At 39.3% G+C, this 26789-nt stretch overlaps 1 pseudogene; it reads right to left on the bottom strand.

Moving 5' to 3' along the window:
• Positions 1–2975: 2975 nt before the first annotated feature.
• Positions 2976–3436, bottom strand: LOC118656521 (annotated as a pseudogene).
• Between the last annotated feature and the right edge of the window lie 23353 nt (positions 3437–26789).

Raw genomic sequence — 26789 nt, 5'->3', positions numbered from 1 at the left:
TAATTGATTCTGAAAACTTTCCAACAGAGAACTTTATGTATGCTAATAGTGTGTTGGCCAGAAAATAGCCCCAACAATTTTGCCAGGGTAAGTAAACCTAAGAGAGAGATTGGCAGCCATTCCCACTGATACTCTCCTAAGCCTGCAAGAATGCCTTTAAATCCTGCAATTGGTGAAAATAGTCCTTTAGGTATTCACACTTTCCAATCTCTCATTTTCCTCCCAGCTTGACTTATCACATGTTGGTTCTTTGGCTCTCAATCCAAAATAAAATCAACTCATTGAGGACTCAGAGGAAAATATAAGAGATCTGGGGATGCTGAGAGTATGAGAAAAACAAATGAGGCACTGAGGCATTAGACAAAACCTGCAATGGAGATGCAGGAAAAAAAGGGAAACAGATTTACTTGGATGAAAAGAAAGTAGAATCCAAAAAGTAAGAAGCCGGATGGAGAGGGAGAGGAAAGGTGGGGAACACAAATACACTGCCCAGATGGAACAGGACTCCTAGCTGTTAGTGCTTATAAACATTGCAATGATTTAACGATCTCTTAGGGGGAGTTATAAAATGTTTTGTTTCTGGAATTGTTTATGTAAAAGGTAAGTAAATTGATGCAGAGAAGTTATTTTGTTGATAACATCTCTAGATGTCCTTCCAACTCCAATTCTATGATTTTGTAACTTAAGAATGACTAAGGTGCCTGGACGGCATGGCTCAGCGGTTGAGCATTGACCTATGAACCACGAGGTCACAGTTGGATTCCTGGTCAGGGCACATGCCTGGGTTGATCCCCAGTGTAGAGCATGCAGGAGGCAGCCAATCAATGATTCTCTCTCATCACTGATGTTTCTATTTCTCTCTCTCCCCCTCTCTGTTCCTCTCTGAAATAAAAAATAAAAAAAGAATGACTAAGGTGATGCTGAAAAATACAAGAACCCATACTTATATGTTAAGCATACACACAAGATTGATGGTCTGCCTCAGAACTCTGTTCCAGAGTAACATGGAGTGAATTTTAAATGCATAGTTTTCTGCTGGTAATCATTTGTTTAAATGCTAAAAGGGACTCAATACAATTGTATAACAATATCCAATCAATACACATAATTGCCCTGCTGGCTCCCCTTATACTCGAAGTCCAATTTTCTTAAACTCCAAATTAAATAGATTTCTAATCAGCTTTCCAATAGTCTTCTTTAAAATATCACAATTTCTACAGACTCTACTAGATTATTTCTATATTCTTAATTATAGGCCCAACATAAGTTGAACCAGCTAAGGATTTTTTTTTTCAAATTTCACAAAATGTAGCCTCCACTCTAATGCAATTCTATTCTACATTATGAAGTATGCTTTCCTAAAAAAAAACAGCAGCATACTCATGTTTTCATTTTATGTGTTATGATGGGTTAGGTCTGAGAATGAAAGGATAGTGTATTGTGCATTTTCTCTTGTTTACTTGCATTTTCAATAATATATGTATCTATTTTTCCTTTAGGTTTGTTACACATGCAAAAGTTACACATGTTACACATGCAAATGTTCATGTCAATTTACTACCAAGCAAATGAAGGTGAGACTTACAGCAATCAAGCTTCAATGTGGGAGCATTCTTTAGAATCTTAGCCTTCATTACCTCCTAATTTATAGGCCCGTTTTATCAGGGACTATAAATTTTGAAAGTCCACGTTCAATTATATATGGTATTCAAAAGCTTTGCAGTATTCAAACTTGTCAGGATTATATTTAGACTATTTCTCACTATCATTTTGGATGAGTTTTTGTGTGTGTAGTGTTTTTTTGTTTTTTGTTATGTGTTTTGTTTTGTTTTTTACCTACTCTGAATAACATACTCAACTACCCATTCATTATTTCTTTGGACACCTCTGCTATTTTCTGTTCCCCTTTTCCTTTTACTCCAGTAGTTATTTGCTTTCAGTTTTTTATAGGCTGATGAATTCATCATATATAGTTAGTATTTTCTCATAATTTTCACTCTAAATACTGTCTCTGACATCTCACCAATATCCTATTGGGTCCCACTATTTCTGATTTTATTTGAATGCTAATTACTTCAGTCTTGAGCATTTGGGAAGAATTAATGAGTATAGGGGGGAACTGATGGTCCTAGAATTTTAAGGCCATTAACCCAGCTACGTCATTAACTTTCAGGAAGGGTCCTTATAGGAGGGATGGTGATTATTATTCTTGTAGTATCTTTACTTTTTAAAAAAAAGAAAAAAGGAAAAATGGACCTACTTTCTCCAGCACAACTGGATTTCAGACATAACAGGACTCATAAATTTAAAGCAAAATTAGGAAATGTCAAGAATAATGTTAAGACATTATTTATCAGCATGCCGTTTTATAAGAGAAAACAATAAATAGATTAATTTCGTTAATTAATTACTAATACAGAGAAGAAGGAAAAGATACACACAGTTTGAGAACTGTAAACTCGGGATTTTTTTTTTTTTTGGGGGGGGGGTGCGCAATAGAGCCAGTCGAGGTATTCACAGAAAAACAACTTCACCAATGTATGAATTCTCTGAAAACAGGACATATTCTGCAGCGACATGTATGCAACCAGCTGTCCCTATGTCATGGCTAGCTGTGACCTTTGCTAGGCACCTCCACCTGAGGCTCTCTCTATAGCATTTCTCCTATGAGAATTTCGCAACTCCCCTGAGTTTCAACAAACTGAGCTCCAAGCCAAGCTGGCAATCAGGACATCAGTTTGCTCTGACACAGCATTCTGAATTGAAAATTGCTTAGAAACAACGGCTTTTTGTTAGCATTTTTTTTTTTTTGACAAAAAGGAAATTCATTTTATTACAACAGCACTCATATCTGCATCAGAATAACCAAACCACCAGCCAGCCAGCCAAAGGAAGAAGCTGAGATTTAAGGACACTTGCTTCTTTAGAACTTCAGGAGCAGGAGCAGGTCGGTTCTCATAAAGCTCCTGCCACTATCATGCAACAGGAGACCGAGACCGGGGAGACTGGGGAGTCGGGGGAGGTGACCCATGAGTCTTCAAGAACTTCTCCAGTTGTTTCATCTTCTTATCTCGGGCAAGGTTTCCCCGGTGCCTTGCTGCCAGGCTCAGGAGCACGCTTTTCACCCTATTTTGGACACGGGGCTGTCCGAAAACAGTGATTTCGATTAAGCTCCCGGAGTTCACCTTTTCCACGTCAGCAGGACCTGGTTCATCCACTCTATTTCCGGCATCATGATTCCGTTTTTGCCAAAGATGGGGTCAGCCAGACATGCCTCCAGGTAAAACACCAATGGGTCTCTCAGCTCCAGCGCAGGAAACCACCAGGGCCGGGTGCGAATCCGTGGCAGTGGAAGCGGCATCTTCAGCAGCCTGTCCAGGGCCTGGGCGGACATCCATGGGTCCTCCTGGACCACAGCACCGGGCTGGTCGACCATGCTGGGACCTGCAGCTCCAGAGCGAGGTCGGGTGGCTCTCACAGAACTTTCGTTAGCATTTAACTATGTGAATACACACAGTGAAGCTGGACACAAAGCTTAAGGACCTACCCTCTGGTGTCATTTTGGTGTTGTGACCCCATTCGTCTTCGAGCTCCTTTTTGCATCTGGCACAAGATGTCATTGGATCTCCTTGTGCTTTGCCTGCCCAGACCTGGATTCAGCTATTTCTCTAGGGCCCTCTCATTCCTTTCTTTTGGGGGATTAAGACAAATTTGTATGTTTCATGACTCAAAACTCAAAAATAATAAAACCACAGATATCATTCTTACTCTTATTCCCTCCAATCTGTTCCTATCCATCCCCATCTTCAGGCCTCTGTTAAAATGTCCCGTCATCCCTGAGTACTACATGGAAGAGTAACTGTAGTCCCTGTTTTTACTTATCACACTTAACTTGCTTTAGTGTCCTTAATATTACCGATCACTACATGACATAATCATATATTTTTCCCTGTCTGCTTCAACTAGAATATAAATTCCATGAGAATACTTTGTTTCATTCAACCACTATACCCAAGCACCCTGAATAATCCCAAGCACAGTGGGCCACTCAATACATATTTGTTGTATGACTTTTGTGAATAAATAACAATTTTCATTTTATACAAATGGGAGCCACCCTAGAAAGACTGCTCCATGCCTTGTGTTTTTCACACAATATCTCCTGGAAATCATCTCACATAAATTTTCCCCTTATTTTTAAAATAGAGTGTTTACATGTTTAGGTACTGAGGTTCTTTTATTACACAGGTGTTTACAGCAAAATAATTACAGTACTGATCTGTTAATAACGTAACAGATTTTTTTGTTAATTTGAGAGAAAAGGACAAGTGTGTGTGTGTGTGTGTGTGTGTGTGTGTGTGTGTGTTTAAATGTTCAAAGTGTTAACAATTTGGAAATTTTGGAGAAGGTATTCAAGTATTGTTTTAATTTTCCCAAAAGGAAAAGAATGGGAAAAAGAAAATAATAATGAAGGTGAGACTGCAAAGCAAGGAGCATGTCCATGGTGAGAGATGCAGAGACATCGCCTACCTCTCTCACCTTTCTCTTTCTCACCCCTACATTCCCTCTAAGAAAATAAATTACAGTAAATTACCTGCTCGGACAAAAGCAAACACAACCCCATATACAGTTTGCTATGAATAATGCATTCTAAAGAACTCTTTTATTTGAAAATACAAAATGCTACATTTTGGGATTTCCTAGGAAGTGGAGTTGACATTTGATAATAATTCAAACAATACAAATACTATAATAACTGGTTATTTTATGTCTATTTGATGGGCAAACTGAAACACTATCCTAATTAAAAGGAGTCCCTATAGAAATGCATACTGAACACGCAATAGTAATAACTTTAACAAGACATTAGCATTTTTCTCCAAGGTCCAAAGGTGATTTAGGTAATGTTATATATCATACATTCCAGGAAAGTGTCAAATTAAACTGAGCAGGATTGGCCTCAGGCAAAACTCTAACATGGGCAAGTTTATGCTTTATTCCCAGGCTTCTCACTTTTAGATGATTCCCACAGCTCTTGGGTTGCCATCTAAAGCAGGTGTTATTTATTCATTCAATTTGTTTCTTCTCACCTCTGAGAACTTTGCCATGTGCCTGCTCTACTCAACCCTCTACTTCCTGATTCCCACAGGATTGCACAGAAATTTACTTTTTTCCTTCATGGTCCACAGTATTTGCTAGCTAGCATTATAAATCATTCCTGCTTAGCCTGCTAATTAGAAGTACTAGATGGCCATTCCATACAAGTGTTAACACAAGACAATACCATGACTTTTGGTCTAATGCCTCAGTTATTCCTTAGCTTCCTCTGTGAACCTATAGCCCTGTGCCCATCTTTTTAAAAAAAATACATGTTATTTAAATTGTAATCATTTCTCTAGGTCTCTATCTCAACCCAATGAGATCAAGTTCCTTAAGGGCAGATATTACATCTTGAACACTTTTGTAACCCAACAAGTGACCCGATACTTAGCACATTATAAATGCTTACTAAAAGATTATTGAACTTAATTATCAAATTGAAAACAATTTTCAGGCATACCTCATTTTATTGCTCTTTGGTTTATTATTAAGCTTCACAGGCATTGCAGTTTTTGTTATTGTTTTGGGCTTTTTTGTTTGTTTGTACTTAAAAAAAAAAAAAAAAACACTCCATCAGCAAGACCCTCCATCAGCAAAAAGATTACAACTCACTTTATTGCTACATTCATTTTACTACAGTGGTCTGGAACCGAACTCACAATATCCAAGATATGTCTGTATTTCTGGAAACACTTGAGCCCACAAGTGACATTGTTTATAAGAGGGAATGCTTTGTTTTGGGGAAGAACAAACTAATAAGAGGAATAACAGTTAGGGTAGCCAAACACCGAAAGCTGTTCCCTATTCATGGAAATACTCTCGGTTTTGAGAGCAGAGAAATTCAACACAGACTTCTAGTTGAAACAAAGGGTAGCTTTATGGGAGGAACGAGCTTAGTATGCAATCTTGAGACAAACCAAGAAAAACACAGGCAGTAAAACCTCAGACATTTCTCACAGCGATATTTTTACTGATATAGCACCACAGGCAAGGGAAACAACAGAAAAAATAAACAAATGGGACTACATCAAACTAAAAAGTTTTTGCCAACCAAAGGAAACCATCAACAAAATGAAAAGACAACCCACTGAATGGAAGAACATACTCGCCAGTGATATATCTGATAAGGGGTTAATATCCAAAATTTATAAAGAACTTATAAAACTCAACACCAAGAACAAACAATCCAATTTAAAAATGGGCAAAGAACGTGAATAGATACTTCTCCAAAGAGGACATACCGATGACCAATAGGCATATGAAAAGACGCTCAATGTCACTAATCATCAGAGAAATATAAATTGAAACCAAAATGAAGTATCACCTCAAAATATCAGAATGGCTATCATCCATAAATCAACAAACAAGTGCTGGCCAGGATGTGGAGAAAAGGGAACCCTCGTGCACTGTTGATGGAAAGGCAGACTGGTGCAGCCACTGTGGAAAACAGTATAGAGTTTCCTGAAAAATGTTTTTAAAAATAAAAATTAAAAATGGAACTGCCTTATGACCCAGAGATTCCACTTCTGGAAATTTTTTGGAAGAATCCCAAAATATGAATTTGAGAGAATTTATGCACTGCAGCATTATATACAATAGCCAAGATTTGAAGGCAGTCCAAGTGCCTATCAGCAGATGAGTGGATATAAAAGCTGTGGTACATTTACACAATGGAGTACAGTGGGGCCTTGACGTAAGAGTTTAATTGGTTCCGAGACCGAGCTCGTTAAGGAGCTCATTAACTCAAATTACTCTATCAACTCAATGCAAAAAATCGGCCGACAGACAGCTGGTATCTCAAAAAACTCGTTAGTCGGGACACTCGTAAGTCAAGGCCCCACTGTATGTACTACTCAGCTGTCAGAAGGAAGAAAATTTTACCCTTTGCAACAGCATGGATGGACCTTGAGAGCATCATGTTAAGTGAAATAAACCAGTCAGAGAAAGACAAGCACCATATGATTTCACTCATTTGTGGAATATAACGAACAAAATAAACTAACAAACAAAACAGAAACAGAGTCATAGATACAGACTCACAGCTGTCAGAGGGGAGGGAAGTTGTTGGGCTGCTTGAAAAAGGTGATGTAATTAAAAAAAAACCTCATGGACACAGACAACAGTCTGGTGATCACAAGAAGAAAGCGGGGGAGAGGTAGAAGGGGGTGAGGGTATAGGGGCGATAAATAGAAAGAGACTTGACTCAGGGTGGCGAACACACAATACAATATACAGACGGTGTATTTACAGAACTGTACACCTGGGACCTATACAATTTTATTAACCAATGTCACCCCAATAAAGTCAATAAAAAGGTAAAAAGAAAGAAAATCTGTTTTTAAAAACAACAACAACTGATTTGGGGCCATTGACTGTTGAGCCTTCACTTTTACGCAGGTGATTCTTGTTGTTCAACTGAGGTAACAAAAATTAACTTACCCAAAACTTTTTCAACAAGAAAAGTACAATATGTTATATGTATTTCCTCCTGGAACTTAAAACCTTAACCTAATTAATGTCCTGGTCCTACAAAAACCAGCAATGCCTTTAGAAAATGAGGCAAACAGCAATGATGTACTGACGTCTACAGTAAACTGCAGTGGGGCCGAGACTCTAACACTGTGAACTATGGAAAACGACCTCTGATACGCGGTTCTCCAGACCTGCTGGATGCTAATGGAGAGCCCTGGGGAAGGCACACCGCCCGAACGCCAGACCCACAATCAGGGTCTTCTGTTCCCCTGAGCAAAACGCTGACTTACCTGCACCTCCGATTCCTCATCTGAAAACCTAGCGCGTTGAACTTCTGTGATTTTAAGATTCTTTCAAGACGTATTACTAGATAATTCCACGTTTGATTTGTCCTTTCTAAAAAAAAAAAAAAAAGTGTTGAATTTCCTCATAAACGGTATTAGCACGTACAAGTTTGGAGTTTGGAGTAAATTCTGTGACCTCGCCCTCAAGACCACGGCTGAGATCTCGCAGCTCGATTCTCGCGGTTTTGCGCTCGCGGGATGCTGGCTGCAGGTGGTTCGCAGCTGAACCTCGCTCTCAAGCAATTATCCTCAGGTGCAGGAAGTTCACTGGCAACAAAGACTTCTTCCCAGGAAATGGTTTCCTCCCAGCTACTGATGACTGCAGCCATGCAAGGGCTCATTCAGCCCCCCTGCCTCAATGTGGGACAACTCTGTGCCCTCCAGGCCTAGAGCAGTGGTTCTTTGTTATGGGGCGGGGCCACAACATTAGTAACAAAGAAACAGAATTTCCGGAGGGTGAGGCGCAGAAATCAGGATTTTAAAAAGATTCCCAGGTGATTCTAATGTGCAGCCAAGGTTGAGAACCACTGGCCTAGAGCAACCTAAGGATTCTGATGAAGCTATTGCAACTGCAATACAGTGCACCTCCTCCCTCAGCGCAATCCTGCCCCTCTCACTCCGTCTCAGGTATTGTATTTTGTCCAGGAGTATTCCCCAATATCCTGCTGCAAGCATACCTCCTCTGGGTCAAGTGTGTATCCCAGGGAAGTCCACAGCAGATGGCTGGTACTACCAGTCGTCCTAGGAAGCAAATTATAAAATAGAATTTGAGGAAACTGATCATGAGCATCTGGTAGCTGGTGCTTATAAACCCTGGTGTGCTCTCCTGGTGCAATTATTAAAACTTTTATCTGGTAAGTTGGGATGAGACATCAGTGTGTCAGAAAGCACCGGCAGATGTCTTAGGTATTTGAGAGGCTTCAGAAGAAAAGCAATTATAAGATCTGTAGAATCAGACAACTTTCGCTGGCTACTACTAATGCACTGTAAAAGTCAGTGACACTCTGAGGGGGATTAATCTCAAGTTTAAAGCTAAGCATAAAAGTCAGACGATCTCCTTGGAAGCCCATAGAACAGAGGTGGGCAAACTTTTTGACTCGAGCGCCACAATGGGTTCTTAAACTGGACCGGAGGGCCGGAACAAAAGCATGGATGGAGTGTTTGTGTGAACTAATATAAATTCAAAGTAAACATCATTACATAAAAGGGTACGGTCTTTTTTTTTTTTTTTTTTTTTTTTTTTTTTTTTTAGTTTTATTCATTTCAAACTGGCTGGATCCGGCCCACGGGCCGTAGTTTGCCCACGGCTGCCATAGAAAGATTTTCATCTGCTGCAGACAGAGGGAAGAAAAAGCTGCAGATCAGGCCCAACAGTGAAGTATAAGAAAGCAGAGGTCCAGCGGAGAGAAACTGAATTCTCAACCCCAGCAGGTATGCTACTCAAGGTGGAACCCTGAGACTTGGAATGAGAACATCTGGGCTGAGACTCTTAAGAATCTTGACCTCTCAGATCCCACTCTCTAGCCCTGCAGAAGTAGCTTACTACCCTGTCCTTGCTTGAAGATGATGCAGAGTCTTGAAAGAGAGTACATACGCTCTCAGATTCTCCCCCTCCCCCCTCACTAATCCTAGCTACAAGACTAGTAACTAGGGTCAAATCACAGCATAACCCAGTCAAAATGTCCTGGGCCTCCCAGGAGAGAAGAGGGATGCAGAAGCTGCAGCAAGTCCTTGTGAATGTGACTTGGCGGAAGCCAGGAGAGTGTGTATAGGGCTGGATTCTGAAGGTCTGGATCAAGAAGTATGGCGCATGAAGTCGGATAAGGTAGTTTATCGAGTTTATCAATATGGGGATGAGACAGAATAGGGGTAACACCGGACTCCATCTTCACCAAAAGAACTCCATCATAGAGGCCTGACTATGACTCCTTGCTTTCAGTAAAACTCCATAGTTGAAATTAACCTAATCACATCCTTAAAGGAAAGAATGTATAATGATAACATCCCTTCTCAACATCACGTTCTGCAAAATAGTTTTGTCGATTAAATGGCAACCAGAATGTGTGCACAAGTATAATTTTACAGGCCTTTTGAGCGGTCCACTGACCATGGAAAACATCTTGTGACTACCGCAGAATCAACCACCACCAGATTACGATAGTGGGACAACTGACCTCACCCTCATTCCAAAGCCCTGTCCCTCCCTAAGGCCCCTGTTTAAGCCATCCACAAAAACCCTTGAGGAGCTCAACTTCTCTTTCCTGGTTGACTCTCGTGTGCACAAGCTCTATTCAATAAACTCTATCTGCTTGATCTTGTCCTGGGTTCAGTGCTCATTTCTATAAAGTTGAGACTCAAGAATCTGGCATTCAAAGTCTGGTGATAGGATACTCTCCTGTGACACAGGACTTAATCTGACAAGAACCCTGAGAGATGGTGCTAACACCCTGCTAAAATGGCTCTAAGAAGCCTGGGAAAAGTGATGGCTCATGCTAAGAAAACTAGAAATGTTAGAATACCTGTGACAGTGAAAAGGGCTCAAAATGATCAGGAAGGTAATATGCTAGGACCATGGTCGGCAAACTGCGGCTCTTGAGCCACATGCGGCTCTTTGGCCCCTTGAGTGTGGCTCTTCCTAAGCCTTAGGAGTACCCTAATTAAGTTAACAACAATGTACCTACCTATATAGTTTAAGTTTAAAAAATTTGGCTCTCAAAAGAAATTTCAATCGTTGTACTGTTAGTATTTGGCTCTGTTAACTAATGAGTTTGCTGACCACTGTAGGGAGTACATTCCAATACAGCAGTTCTCAACCTTGGCTGCACATTAGAATCACCTGCAAATCTTTTTAAAATCCTGATTTCTGGGCCTCATTCCGGGTTTGAGGGGCAACTCTCTTTATTGAAGCAATGGGGAGTGTGCTGGTGAAAGAAAAACCAGAAACAGTGAGAAATGTATTGGTGGCTGTTCTTTCTAAGACAGAGATAAAAGATGTTGTACAGTATTGGCCTACTGAATAGGAATTTTGCTGTCTTAAAATAATAAAAGCCACGATATAATACTTCAGAAACAAGGGGTATGCAATTATCCAAATGAGAAGCAAGGTGGAGCTATAAATGTGACCTTATTGGGATCACTATTTTCTGAAAGAATTCTGAATATTCTGGGATGCAATTAAATTACTTTGAAATTGTTTGATTTTTGTAAGAATTCTTTTAAACTTTGTTAGGCGAGACCAAAGCAGCCTTCAGTCTCAAGCTCAGTTTTGCCTAATGAGGCAATAAGTGCCCTCTGGGTACCTGGCCTCATCCCCACCTCCAGTGGCTGTGGGAAATACCAACAGCTCCTTGCCCTCTTTGTGCTCAGGAGATTGTTTTGACTGCTCTCTTTTGGTGGTTCTTTTCCAGCCTTGAATAGTCAGCTGAAGACCAGGGGACTCTCACAAATGTCTGTATATATCTCTCTCTCTCTCTCTCTCTCTCTCTCTCTCTCTCTCTCTGGCTCTCTCCTTTCCAGCACTCTTCCCTGAGAACTTTAACCCTCTTGACTCTCCCACAGGCTCAGCTCAGTCTGCTCAGCTCAAAATATTTACAAATGAGAGTAGGAAACTATATTAAGAAAGTGCAACCAGTGTGGTTCAGCTGGTTGAACATCGTCCCATGCACTGAGAGGTCGCCGGTTTAACTCGTGGCCAGTGCACATGCCAGGGTTTAAGGCTCAATCCCTAGTGGGGAATGTGTAGAAGGCTGCTGATTGATTGTTCTCTCTCACCAATGTGCTTCTCTCTATTTCTCTCTCTCTCTCTCCCTCTCTCTCCCCCCCTTCCTCTCTCTCTTGCTGCAAATCAATAAAATAGATAGATGGATAGATAGATAGATAGATAGATAGATAGATAGATAGATAGATAGATAGGTAGATAGATAAAATCAGCCATTTCTCTTCGCAGATCAGTGTCCTACTGTTAAAAAAAATGCAGCAAGATGACCATATTGACCAAATTTAAGCATCAACCCATACAAATCTGTGTGCATTTTCTCAAATAATTACTAGTTGATGTATTACTCTTTCCCAGAAATCTCAGAGATATCTGAAATACAGAATAAGTACACCACCCAGAGAGTTTTATTAAGGTGTTTAATTAGCAGAAAATACTACAAAACATTCATGTAACCATTGAAATTTCTTAGGTTTCTTTAATCTACAAAACGCAATATTCTGACACCCCAGATAAACTGCCAATATGTGAGCTCCCACATTCTTCCTGCAGCCTGAATGCTGTATGTCTTTATAGTAAACAAAGATGGAATTCCGGGCCATCCAATGGCCCTACTTTCAAAACTTGTTTTTCACCCACAGTGGTGGGACCCTGCAGTCATGTTGGAATCACCTACCCTGTACACCATGGGGCAGATACACAAGCAGGATAAACCAAGAAAGTTCTCTACCTACCAGAAATTTGGAAAGGGGCCTAGAGGTAACAGTTGATTTTTAGTGACCTTTACAACTGCCTGCAGCTGTCACATGGAAAAGCAGGGAAAGTTATCTACAGAGAGCAGAGAGTACAGATTAAATATGCAAAGAGAAACAGAATGATTTGGGAAAGAGTAAACAAGGTTACTGATAGCTTTTCAACTCCTGGTAATTTCCCTGTGTAAAATACATCTATGTTTCCTGATATTGAGTTCCAATAAGAAACCATTTTAATAAATTCCCCTTCTCCCACTTAAACTAGTATAACAAAAATTGACTTAGCATGCCTTGTGGGATATAAAAATGAATCTTTGTCTCCCATTGTCCATTTAAATTATTCAATGAGGGAAAATTTACTCTTGCCCTTGGATGAATTATTTTGCTAGTAAGTCCCATAAGTTTTTGTTCTCATCTAAAGTAGAATTTGTCCTGCAGTGACTTTAAAATCCATACATCATCTTAGTTCTTTCATTTATATTATCCGGGTCCAGATATTACCCAAATTCAACTTTTCTATGAGGCTACCACTAAAGGTTAACCATTTGTAAACGGAAAGGGAGAGAAGCAAAAAGGGGGCATGTCATCTTTTCTACTAACCATGTCTTCTCCTCTGCTAACCATTGTTTCTGACAACCAAAGGGTTGAATTCAGGAAGGAAAGGGGCATGGGGTCAAAAGCAGTCATATATAGTGGGTGCAGGTTTCATTTGGCAATGGGACCCTCTCAGTGACAAATGTATGGATGCTGACCTATCTCACCAGAACCTTTGTGAACTTTCCAGGAAATACTCTTCACCCCATGCTAAGTGCCTCTGGCTGCCATTCCCACAAGGTGACAAATACACATATTTTTCTGGTAGCCCTTTCCCCTTTACCCCCTAGATTCCCAGTGGTGGGTAATCCATGCCACACAAAACTCCATCTTAGAATACTCTTGGAGGCTCTCTTGGGCAGAATCGCAAGTGGCTCAGTTCTGTCTTTCCTGTGAGGTCCATCCTGGGTGCATAGGAGGCACACATTCTTTGCACAGGTGCCACTGAGAGTGGGTTATATTTCAGAGTCCTCTGTTCTCTTTCTGTGCCCTGCTGCCACCTACTAAGAGCAGAAGCCTCTCACCTAGACCAGGAGTACATCTTATGATTTTTCTGAGTGGTCCTACTGAGATAGCACCATCCTCACCTCCTCTTTCTCAAGGAGCAGTGGGGATCAGAGCTTACAAATCCCTTCTTTTTTTTCTTCCTGAGATCCTTTCATCAATTGGCTTGGGTCATAGTCCCAAAGAGGGGTCTAAGCGTCTAAAACAAATCTGCCCACTTACTTTGAATTTTTTCATTTCAATATAGCACCTTTCTTTGTGTGAAATAGCCATTACATCTTGTTACCATCATAAAGAGTTAAATCTTATCACATAACATTAGCATTAGTTAATTTCTATTATTATGCCTCCCTCTCCTGCCAAAGAACATTAATGAAGAACTCCTCCAGTATTCATGATAAATACCTAGCCTTTATGAACATGTAGGTAAATCTCACTATTGAATGACCGTGAACATTTACGGAAAGAGACAATTTGCTGTCGAGAATTTAGCTAACAAATGAGCTAGCAAACCGTTCAACATCCTTATTCATATGTGCTCATGATTGTCTTTACCCTTAGTGGAATAGAAAATAACTCCTGTGAAATGCTTTAGGAAAAAGGTCATTCTTATTTAGAAAAATAGAAATAAAAGATTACAGAATGTGAGTGTGGCTTAAATCTATTACTTTTAGAATCACCAGACCCTTCACTCACTGAATAAATATTAACTGACCCCCTAGCATGTGCAAGCCATTGGGATGGGTGCCAAGAATAGATGGGGAATAAAATGGGCATGAATCCTGCTCCTTTGAAGCCTACTACTATATTTGCTCTGACTGAAAACAAAACAAAAAAAGATTCATGAAATTATTTCCATCAATGCCATACTCATCAAGGGAGAAAGAAAATTGTGATGAAAGGTAAAATCTGCTTAATTATGGTGTGAACATAAGTACAGGAAAGATGTGCCTTGAATCAAAAATGTGAATCTTTAGGAAGCCAGGTGTCTGTACAAGTTATTTTCATGAGGCAAACAAATGAACTGCTCTATAACAGAGTAATGAAAGGTAAAGAAATAATTTTGTTGTGTATAATATGAAGCTAACAGGAAAAATAGAATAAAGTAACCACATTTTTGCAGAATTGCTCTCTCCCAATCTGAAGCAACTAATGAAAAACCAGGGTTATGGCTTGGAACAAGTAAGTGCTCAGTGTCTGTTGGAGAAAAATGTCTTCTCACACACACATACACATGCACACACACACATGCGAGTGCACATGTCACTTGTAGTATAGCAACAGCCCTTCTCATTCATCAGTGTTGCTTTTATCTTGTATATTCATGGAGGTTGAAGGTTAATCCTATATAATAAAAGCCTAATATGCTAAGTGTCTGGTCATCCGGTTGGCCATTCAACCAATCAAAGCATAATATACTAATGATACACTAAGGCCGCTCAACCACTTGTGATGACGTGCACTGACCACCAGGGGGCAGACAGTCAACCGGTCAGCCAGCTGCTATGATGTGCACTGACCACCAGGGAGTGGATGCTCCAACAGGTAGGTTAGCTTGCTGCTGGGGTCTGGCCAATTGGGACTGAGCGAGATGGGCCGGACATGCCCTGGAGCCCTCCTGCTGCCCCTCCCCGGCTCCAATCATGCACTGGTGAGGTCCCTCGGCCTTGCCTGTGCCCTCTCACATTCAGCCCGATGGAATGACTGGTTGCTATGACACGCATTGACCACCAGGGGGCAGATGCTCAATGCAGGAGCCGCCCCCTGGTGGTGAGTGCACTCCCACAGGGGGAGTGCCACTCAGCCAGAAGCCGGGCTCAGGGCTGGCAAGCACAGTGGCGGTGGCAGGAACCTCTCCTGCCTCCACAGCAGGCAGACGTCCCCTGAGGGGTCCTGGACTGCAAGAGGGCACAGGCCAGGCTGAAGGACTCCCCTCCTCCCCCCGAGTGCATGATTTTTGTGCACTGGGCCTCTAGTATTATGATAATGATAAAATATAAGGCACTGTAGGGTTTATTTTGCTAGCAGAAATCTGATTTTAAACTTCATAAACTACCTTACTCCTTTATTTTGTGGTTAAACATTTCATTTACATTTTGTTTTATTAGAGAAACAAGAGGGCTGATGCACGGAATTCGTGCAAGGGCCTTGGCCCCATCCCCCGCCCACCACCACTTTGGCCGGGGGCCTCTGCCACCTCTGCTGTGGCCCTGGCCCACCACTGCTGCTGCCGCAGCCCCTGCCCACTATGGCTTTGTCTGGAAGGAAGGATGTCCAGAAGGACATCTGGTCTAATTAGCATATTACACTTTTATTATTATAGATATACACTGAGTGGCCAGATTATTATGACCACCTGACGTTTGTAGGCAAATTAGCTATAATTTCACGCTGAAGTTGCTAGAGGGCCAGACCATTATAAATAGGGAAGCAGGTTGTTTACCACAACAGAAGTGATTTTTTTCTGAAGATATGGGTAAACAACGTGATTTAACAGCCTTTGAATGTGGGATGATTGTTGGCGCTTGGAACCATGGAGTTCTGAGTATCAGCAAAACAGCCGAAGGCCTGTTTGAACACCTTTGCTGTCTGCAGTTACCAAGATAAAACGTCTCCAATTCGCACAGGAACACAAGGATTGGACAGACGAGCATTGGAAAAAAGTCATGTGGTGTGATAAATCACGTTTCCAGTTACATCATGCAGATGGCAGAGTGAGAATTTGGCGGAAACAGCCTGAAAGCATGCACCCCACATGCATGAGTACAATCCTTCAAGCTGGTGGGGGCAGTGTTATGGTTTGGGCATGTTTTCCTGGCATGATTTGGGCCCTTGAATTCATGTGGAACAACGTCTGAATAGCACAACATACCTAAGTATTGTTGCTGATCAAGTTTATCCTACCATGTTGATGGCGTATCCCAATGGAGATGGCTTCTTCCAACAAGACAATGCGCCATGCCAAGGTGCTCGTATTGTGCAGGAGTGGTTTCAAGAACATGAGGGAGACTTTACCTTGCTTAGGTGGCCCCCACAATCACCAGATCTCAATCCAATTGAGCATCTGTGGGATGAAATTAAAAGAGCCATCAGGCACCTGGTTCCACAACCATCAAATCTCACAGACCTGGACAGTGCTATTCATCAGGCATGGTGTCAGATTCCTCACATCACCTTTCAACATCTCGTGGAGTCAGTGCCAATACGAATTGCCGCAGTATTGAAGGCAAACGGTGGCCCAACGAAGTACTGATGGGGTGGTCATAATAATCTGGCCACTCAGTGTATATGGCATGGAGATTCTGAAGAATTATCTGTAAGATTATCAAAAGGCCTAACAGTTGCCCAAATATATTCCCAATAAGTACTGGTTTCTACCAATGTTCATATGTGGGAGCAGTCATACAAACCTCCAACTCATGAACATTTAGAAACCTACTTAAAAAGATTTTACCAGCCCAGCTGGCATGGCTCAGTGGTTGAAGTTCAACCTATGAACCAGGAGGTCATGGTTCAATTCTCGGTCAGGGCACATGCCCAGGTGGCAGGCTTGATCCCAGTGCGAGGCATGTAAGAGGCAGCCGATCAATGATTCTCTCTCATCATTGATGTTTCTCTCTCTCCTTCTTCCTTCTTCTCTGAAAGCCATAAAAAGATATTTTTTTTAAAAAATACTTTACCAAAAATGAGTGCTGGTAATGTGCATTGGTATTTCTGCGTAATTTGCATGTATTTGCCAGGGCCTTCTATGATTAAGTACTAATTGGTGATTTCTTTCTGGTCTCTTGAGACCAGTCTCTTGAGAAACATCTCCATAGTAGGACTAAATTATAATCCATCCCAGGACACTCTTGAAACCCAGAGGGAGCTATTAATAAATATGACCCCCTCCCCACCCCAAAAAAGAGTTTAAACCAGCCAAGAGCAACTATGGTCACCCCAGCTGAGCTTTCAATTGGACTACCCAAATGCAGAATCTATATTTGCTTCCCTTGATTTGCAGAACAAAAATGCAACACCATAGGAGGGTTGAAAGATGTCAAAATGTGAGAAGACATACAATGTGTGGAGACTCAGGGATGAACGGTGTGTATCCGCAATGCTTAAACTGCTAAAGATGGTAGCAACTGAAGAGAGGGAAGGGATTTGATCTGACACTGCCCTTCCCACACACTGTCCATGTCCCCCAGACATAAGTGGAAACTCACAGGCTCTCTCACTTGATAACTAGAGTGTTCAGGGTGGCTATCACATCAATTCATGAAACATGAAATCCCATAATAGAACAACTAGACCTTGTGGGACCAAAAGCAAATTCCACAAGCACAAATTTTGCCAATTTACCTTTCTAGAAATTGTGGCTTTAGGGAATTGAATACTTTGTAGGAATTAGACTAGTATAATTTGACAATTACTTATCTTTAAATACAATTTATTTTCTACATTAATACCTATACTGTTGAGTCACCAGAACTCTGACATTAGGGTTAGTCATTTAACCCAAGTTATCCCTCTGATATACCTAGCAGGATCTTAAATCTTCTTTTATACCCAGAATGCTATAAAGAAGTGCACTTTTAAACTAATGACCTGTCAGAAATTCTGTGTTTTGCCAAGAGTATTAGTGTTTACTCCTGGGACAGAAAGGCATAACTGTGTTTGAACAAATTACTTTTTGCAATTATCTTTGCTACTGATCCAATATCCATATGGAAAATTATGAATTTATAATACATATTCTTTCTCCTCTTTTATTCATTTGTTCTTTCATTCATTTAACCAATATTTGTGCCCACTGTGCACTAGGCATTGTGCTTGGTTGTAAAGGTAAATGATGAATAAGGCACAGCATGGCTTCTGCCCTTATAAAGCTTTCCACTTAGTGAAGGAGACAGATCACCATCAAGTAAACTAGCCGCCAAGTGCCAGGCTATGGTCTGAGTCACTAGAAAATAAAATGGGAACATGGTTAGGTGGGGTAGTCAAAGGAGGCCCTTGGAGGAGTTGAAATTTAAGTCAAGATCCAAAGGGAAAGAAAGTCTCCATTCTTTGTTACTACCTTTAGATTATTTCTCTCTCTTTTTTCATTTCTTCACATCTCTAATATTAAGTGTCATACCCCCTCTGCACTCATTTTCTTTCTCATCCATATTGATTCGACACTCTTATTCTTTCTTATATTGGTCACTGTGCATGTGGTCTCTCGGCAAGAAATTCTTAAGGAAATCCATTTTCTCTGATATATGGAAATTTAAGTCATATCTTTATTCATTAACCTCATACTCATAAGTTGATCATATTATACTAGGAAATACTGTTTAAGATGTGAACAAGAATCATAGCATATTCTGTAACCTTTTATGTAACATTTCCTTGTATGATCAGAATTACTTTTGACAGAAAATAATTGAATCAGTTGGTGAGGCTTCTCATTCCATGAATATAACTTGGGTTTCTTTTCTTCTGGCTCAAAATTATTATGGCAGACTTCTGAACATTGTCAAAGCAGCTGTATCATTGGGCCTAGGCATAAGAAGGCATTTCTAATCATTTTATATAACCAATTCAACAAATTCATGAAACTGTATGCAATGGTGAATATAAGCACAGCCTTGTCCCTTAAAACTTATAGGCCAGCAAAGCAGAGAAATTTGCTTTTACTACTATGTAACACATTTATTCAAGCTTTATTAGCCTAGTGGTAATAAATGCAGTTCGTAGTAACAGTAATAACTCTGAATTCACTAATTCTTATCTAATTGCTAAATCATGGCCTTTAGCCCCATGCTGATCCACCATCGATATCTCTGCAGTGGTATCTACCAGGACTTTCCTCTGTTCCTCCCAAGGGGCCCTGGTGTTCTGCAGTTGCTGACAGCCACTGTGATCTCACACAGGGAACATGGTTTTTATTTATAACCTTCTCTTTCTAGAGCCCAGCTTTGTTATTAACCTGGCTTATTGTGTCTGGCTTCTGCTTTCCTCAGCATGAGTCCTCTCCAAAGAGACACCTCGGGCCCTGTGCAAACAGATGTGAGATGTCAGCTCATGTAAGCAGGTGGCTACAATTGGCTAATCTCAGCATATATGGTCTCTATTTATTCTGACCAGAGCACCCCCAGGCCTTTCACAGCTGTCATTAGGAGTGAAGAGCACAGAGTGAAGGTCCACTTTCCCAGGGTTATTAGTCTCATGAAAAGCATTCAGTTGGAGCCTCCACATTTGGTGTAAGCTCATTTCTCAACTAAAACTAGAATGAAGACCATGCTTCTTCTAGATATCCTACTCCCTTTACCAGAGGTCAAGAGGAAATATGTACGATGAGACTATGTTTAAATATCATCTTGACCCTTTATCAGTGGGTTCAAGAGGGAACCCCCCAAAAATCTAACAATTTCTTATACCCAAACGCACATCCTTGCTACCATTTATGCCAATTCCAGCAGAATTAATCTCATTATTCCCTTTATCTTTACAATGTTATCATAAAAAGTCAGATTCCCAGGATATAATCCATCACCTGCACTATACTTTTCACTAGGAGATGCAGTCACATCCCCTAATTCTTTCCCACACTCCACTCTAATTTTGAAAACTCTCCTACAATGTCCTCTGAAATTCACCATTCATCATCATCAAAATCCCCTATCTTAATATTTTTGAATGTTTACTTCATTTCCTGGACCTAATGAAAAGCTGACTACCCCTCAGGCTACTTTGTCCCTTCAAGAATTTCAAGTCTCAAATGTTCTTTTCTTTCCTAAGTCTTTATAGTATTGGACTTGGTGATTCTCCCTGTTCTCATTACCACTTCTACACAATTCTCCATATAACCTCCATGTTAGTAAATCCAGCACTCATTCTTAGTCTTCATCTTATGTCACCTCTCAGGTATATTTGATGGAGTGAATAACTTGCCCTTTCTCAACATACTTTTTTCACTTGGAATTCAAGACACCATCCTTTCATAGGTTTTCTTCCAATGTCACTGATCACTTGTTCTCCACTTCTTTTGACAATTATTTTTCTTCTCAAATATACCTTAATGTAGAAGAACCATGGGGTCTCCTCTCCATAAACAGTCACATTCATGGTGATTTAGTTTATGCTGTACGTTGTGTGTGTGTGTGTGTGTGTGTGTGTGTGTGTGTGTGTGAGTGTGAGTGTGTGTGCCTCCAGCTCAGATCTCTTTCCTGAATTCCATTCTTGTGTATTCAATAATCCTCTCAATAGCTTCACTTGATTGTCTAATATATACTTCAAAGTTACCATATCCAATATTGAACTATTAATCTTACCCTTTAATCTTGCTCTATCATACAACTTTCCTTTTATCATTTTAAGGCAAATACATACTTATAGTTGCTCAGCTAAGTATTTGTGGAGTCATTGTTGATTCTTTCCTTTCATTCACACCCATATCTAAAATACCAGCAAGTCCTATTAGAACTGCCCTCAGAATATAACTAGAACCTGAGCACTTCTGACCTCACCCACTGCTACCACCCTAGTTCGATTCTGCATCGTTTCTAGCATGGATTTCTGCTTTACTTTTTGCTTCCCTGCTGTCTGTTGTCAAACTCAGCAGCTAGAATAATCTTTGTAAAACATAAGTCATATAATATCTGTCACTCCTCTGTTCAAAATCTTCCAGTGGTTCCTCATTTTTCTCAGAGTAAAAGCCATGTCCCTCGTGGCCCCTACAACCTGTCTGACTTCACTTCGTGGATTTCTTCCACTTGTTATAAACTAGGCACAACCAGAACCAGGGCCTTGCACTGTCTGTTCCCTTTTCCTAGAAGTCCTTTCCCCAGATTGTCACATGGCTAATCCCCTCATTTCCTTCATGTTTTTTCTCAACTTATCTCAATTAGTCCTACCTCACCCATTCTGTTTCAAATTTAAGCTGTTCCTCAATACCTGCTCTCCAGAACTCCTGATTCCCTTTGCCCTGCTCTCATTCTTTTTCCTTTTCCATAACATTTTTCATCTTCTAATAACTTATTTATAATGTGTATTTCTTATTACCTGCCTCTTCTGCCCAGAAGGGTAGAGATTTTTGTCATATTCATTGATATATCAAAAGTCCTTAGCACAGTGTCTGCTATTGAGTATATGCTCAACAAATAGCTGTTTAATTATGTTAAATCTGCTATCTCAAAAGAAATACAGTAAAATGTGGTATGTGGTTTCAGAAAAGGGTAAATAGAATATTTCAGAGACAAGGACAATGGAGATTTTCTTTCTCCTAGGAGCACCAAGTAAAGCTTTATAAAGAGGTAGAATATGAGATGGAGTTTGACAGCAGGTAAGATTTTTTTTTAAGTATGATAATAGCAGAAGTATAATCTAGAATTAGAAAAAAGATTCATCAAAAATTAGACAACAACAAAAAACACATAAAAGTGCATGAGGTGAAAAGTACTTTTGGTTATCTAGAATGTGAACTTTTAGAGTAGGAAAACTGAGATGTACAACTGGAAGAAATGGAATAGGATCATAAGATCATAGATTTTAATGTTACAAGCAAAGTTAGACAATATATTTAGTATGCTGCTAGTAAAAGACTTTAAACAAAGAAAGGGCAAAATTGGACTGGGATGATGTATTGGAGTATAGAGAAAAGGGAAAAAGACTATTCTGGAAAGTTGATGCAATTTTCCATATGAGGAATTATGAGGTACTTAACTAGGCAATACTAGGATGAGATTTTTAAAAAGAAGTTATAAGCTTATATATTCATAGGAAGTAGAATTAATGAGTCTTAGAGACTGAAAAAATAATAATGAGAAAGAATGAGAGAAATATAGATGGCAAGGTTTCTATTCTGAGTGACTGAGTATGACAGAATACAAGATGGAGAAGATATGAGAGAACTTTGATTTGGAATTATTTTTGAGAAACCCTGGAAACATATTGGAAATGTGTTTGAGGCTTAGAAGAGAAGTTTAAACTGGAACTATATATTTTGATTTTGTGGTTCATGAGCATAATTATACAGTATCTGACCACTGACTTCCAAATTTACAGAGAGAAGCACATCATAATAGAAGGGAATATCTTGGAAATATTCAGAGAGGTGATGGGAATGATGTCATAATGCCCTTAAAGAAGAAGAGGAAGAAAATGGAAGCAGGAGAAAGTAGTCAGGGATGAAATGTCAGTGTTCCAGGTCTTTGGTAGTCAAATCTGAGTGACAGGCTGTGAATGCTGAATGAAGACTAAATCAAGATCATTAAAGTAGAAGACAGAAAAGACTGGTGAGATCAGAGTGATCACGAGTCATTAACATGAATGTGAAATCTGAAAGAACAATGACAAAGGTTTGAGTGAAGAGAAAGACATATATACCCACAGTGCATTAGGGCTCTGAATGCGCAACACACCAAGCAAAGTGATAGAAACAAGTGGTTTATTTCTGTGCAATTATTTAAGTAAATTATACACAAAGTTATCAAGCAGCTTTTCCATTTTCAGACTAATGATCTGACAAATATATTAAATGGCACTGCTCCAAAAGGGCTGCAGGGCCCTATAATATCAGATACATGAGAAAATAATAAATTAGCTACCTTATAGAATCATACAGAAAAATTACCATTAACTGGCCTTCTTTGATCAAATTCAAAAGTCAAAGTTTTGTTTCATTGGATTTAATTTCTTATTATGTGGTGTTTTATTTATATAAAATAGTTAGCCTTTTTTAGTGGGACAAGCAATAACTGATATAACTATGACTTGTGTAAATAAAACACTGAACTTGATAGTGATTAATGGCTTCCATTACATTCAGAATCTAGGTTCAATTTCTGCCTCTGGAGATAGAAGCATACAAATTCTACACAAGATGAAGCAACATTTTCATATTTATATTTTATGAACTACTCAGATTTGTAGTATATGAGTATTTCACTTGTACTTCATGTCTCTATATGTATTTAAAACTACTAGGTTCTTTTTCTGTACTTTTTAAAAAGAAACCTTTCATCTTTGTTCTCTATAAAAGTCATTGGCCAAGTTTATTTTGTATCATAAATCCATTTTCCTTCTTTTTTAAAAATCCTCACTCAAGGACATGTTCATTGATTTTCAGAGAGAGGGGTAAGGAGAGAAAGAGAGAGAGAGCAACATCGATTGGTTGCCTCTGTACATGCCCTGACCAGGGCCGGGGTTCAAACCTGCAACCTAGGTATGTGCCCTGACTGGGAATTGAACCCATCACCTTTCAGTGTACAGGATGATGTTCCAATCAACTGAGCCATGCCATATAGAGAATAAATTCATTTTCTATTTTATGTATGTAGTACAACATATGATTCCCTGTAACTATGAATGATGATCTTCAAGCTGAAACTTGGAACTATCTCTCCAAAAGCATGTCTCAACATTAAATATTAAGACATCACTCTAAAAAGGTAAGACATACAGGCTGTAGCAAAGATAATTAATGTTGCAAGGAAAGAATTAGACAGGAAAATAAATTATCCAAGAATAATTCTGGGCTGTCAAAAAATGTTCAAACTGTGCAATAATAGAAAAAACCAGGTCCTTATGTTTTCATTTCTCTCTTCCCTCACTCTGTTGATCCAATCTGCTATCAGTCTTTAACACTCAAGGCAATCCTTAGACCTCAAATAAATGTATACAGAATTTTTAAAAAACTTCTTTATGATTACTTTGCCTTCAGAACATAGAAAATGGGAGTTGCCAGTTGTCAAGTATGTTTATGTAGCAAATGTTTTGTTTGCGAATACATATCTTACCTTAAGAAAAGAAGAGATGGGAGCTTTGAGTTGTCACATTGATTTTAGTGTTGAATATATTACTTTAAGAAAACAGGCATAGCTTGTATTTGTCAGCAATTGCTAACAATAAAAAATGTATCTATTTCTACTGTGGCTGCATTTTATCTCACTAAGAAGTCAAAAGTTAATGAGTTGATAAACAATAAATCTCCCACTTATGGTAGTTGAAGTAGAAAAAGACATCCCAAGATAAAGCCTGTGAGTGGAGAAGAATCGCACCAAAGGGCCTGTCCTGTTGGTCTGTAGCTTTTTGGAGAGCCAACATAACTCTCCCCACTTTCAATAAATGTTAGGACCATGACCACCATGTCAGATACAGGCCAATAAAATTACTGGCTGTCACATCCACTGCCACAGCATCCAGGTGCAGCCTACTGGTCCCTGCCTAAAAATATTCTCATTCCTGCAGGGGAAATAGCAAACTGGATGATCCCACCTTCAATTCTCTACATTAACATCCATAGTACAATAGTGCTACAATTTGAATAGCCGTGTTCAAATAGTGAGAAAAGTGATACTTGAATTTGCCTTATCCCCTTGGTTTAGGGAAGTTAAGAAAAAGAGGCTTCCACAATTGGAACATTCATTGGAGCACCTTACCCTCTAAACTCCTTATGAGGACTGTGAAGTAATTTTGATAGCACACCCAGCGAGGTCAGCAGTGCACTTAGTTCCCTGAGTCTAATGGATGACAAGTGACCATAGATATGCCCTGTGCTCCGCAAAGGGCTTCTACGTATTAGTTCATGAGGCTCTGGAAGTGACAAGGACCAACTTCAGAAGTTGCAAAAATAATTCCTATATTAGGTGAGGCTTGTCTGGAGGCTTCCCTGACTCTTCTGTAGGGGTTGGCTTCACATTCTCAGAGTGAAGCATTCCATGTTCACAATTAACCAGGTGAAGTGTAACTCCAACGAAAAACTTATCTCAGTAACAATACTTTGTATTAATCTCTCCCACTACTTTGACTAAAGTTAGAAATCATGCTCAAATGAGAATTTAATGTTTTTCTATACACAAAAATGAAAATAAAGCATTTGTATCTCTTTCAAGAGTAGAGGACACAGTGTTTCATGTCTGAAAATTATTTCATTACACGGCAGAGTTATTAATCTTGCTTGCTTCTTCACCAAACTTCAGTGATCAGGCATCCTGTCTGTTGCTTTCATTATAATGTGTTCTTCAACAGTGAGCCAAAGATAGATGTCAAGCTTGAAGAAGAGGTTCATTTAACTTCATGTACTTTGCAGGGAAAGCTTCTGATGATTGTAAGATGTCATCAGAATTAATTACCAAATGGATGAATGAATTTTAAAATGAGATTATAATTCATTGACCAAATTTTTGTTCACTATTCTTTAATTACGATGAGCCTATTCCATCTTGGATCAACATTCTTCTTTCTCCTTAATTGATCTCTTGTCATCCTTGGACAAAAAGCCATTTGTTAGTGCAGGAAGCAAAGTTAAACAAGGAACCTACAGATGTTGAAGGATTTTTATCTCATAAGAAACATGCTATGCAGAGTGTTTGCAATGGATAGAAATGGATAACACACACACACACACACACACACACACACACACCATGTTTGGATTATTTTAACCAGGGTTGATATGCAAAATATGTAACAATTAGTATAACATGGATCTAACCATAAGATTGAATGAAAAGCTTAATCAGAGTGAACATTGCATAACCTACTGGTCTAGCCATATTAATACATTTCAAATATTACTTTTGAAAAATATAATTTGCTCTCCTCATCTTTATTTTACTTGAAAAGTAAAATGTTATTTATAACTCTCAAGTCAGATTCTAAAACTCTGTAATCTTCATTGATATTTGCGGTGTAAACTGGGAGATACAACCTCAAATGCTACAGGGGCAAGTCAGAAATAAAAAGCCAGGAAGTGCATAAGAGTGCCGGGAGTGGCAAAGTATACAACGTGAGAGTGTATTTCCTCAACCAAAAATATTCAGATTCAATTCTGTTCAGGTCCAAACTTATGAACATGCCTGGGTCCAATAAATATCTTCAAATGCTCTAATGTTTTCCAATATAACCAAGTACTTCTGAAATGCATTGCATTCCTCATGATGGACTATATCATTATATCAAGGAAGTGGAATCATTTACAATAAAAAATAAATAAAAATCAAAGACAAAAGTTCCTAATGTATCTCCTAGATTATAAACTGGAAGATCATAGGCCATGTCTTATATCAGCCTTATGCCTACCGTGCTATTCCTCATTCTATGAGTTATCAATGCAGAATAAATATACATCTTTTCTATTTGTTCTTTAATATAAGGTTTTAATTTTTCTGAGCAAATGATTATAAAGTAGAAATAGAAAACTACTTCACAAAGCCATTATAAATTCTAAATGGTAAGATAAAAATGTAATATCATTACTATATCACAGTTCAAATTACTCAATACTTCTAAAGGTTATATGGAGAAGGACTACATATGATCATAAATGCACAACCCTCTCAG

Source organism: Myotis myotis, unplaced genomic scaffold (genome assembly GCF_014108235.1).
Source record: "Myotis myotis isolate mMyoMyo1 unplaced genomic scaffold, mMyoMyo1.p scaffold_m19_p_5, whole genome shotgun sequence".
NCBI lineage: Eukaryota > Metazoa > Chordata > Mammalia > Chiroptera > Vespertilionidae > Myotis > Myotis myotis.
Note: the sequence above shows the minus strand (reverse complement) of the source record. Positions and strands in the feature narration are given on the sequence as shown.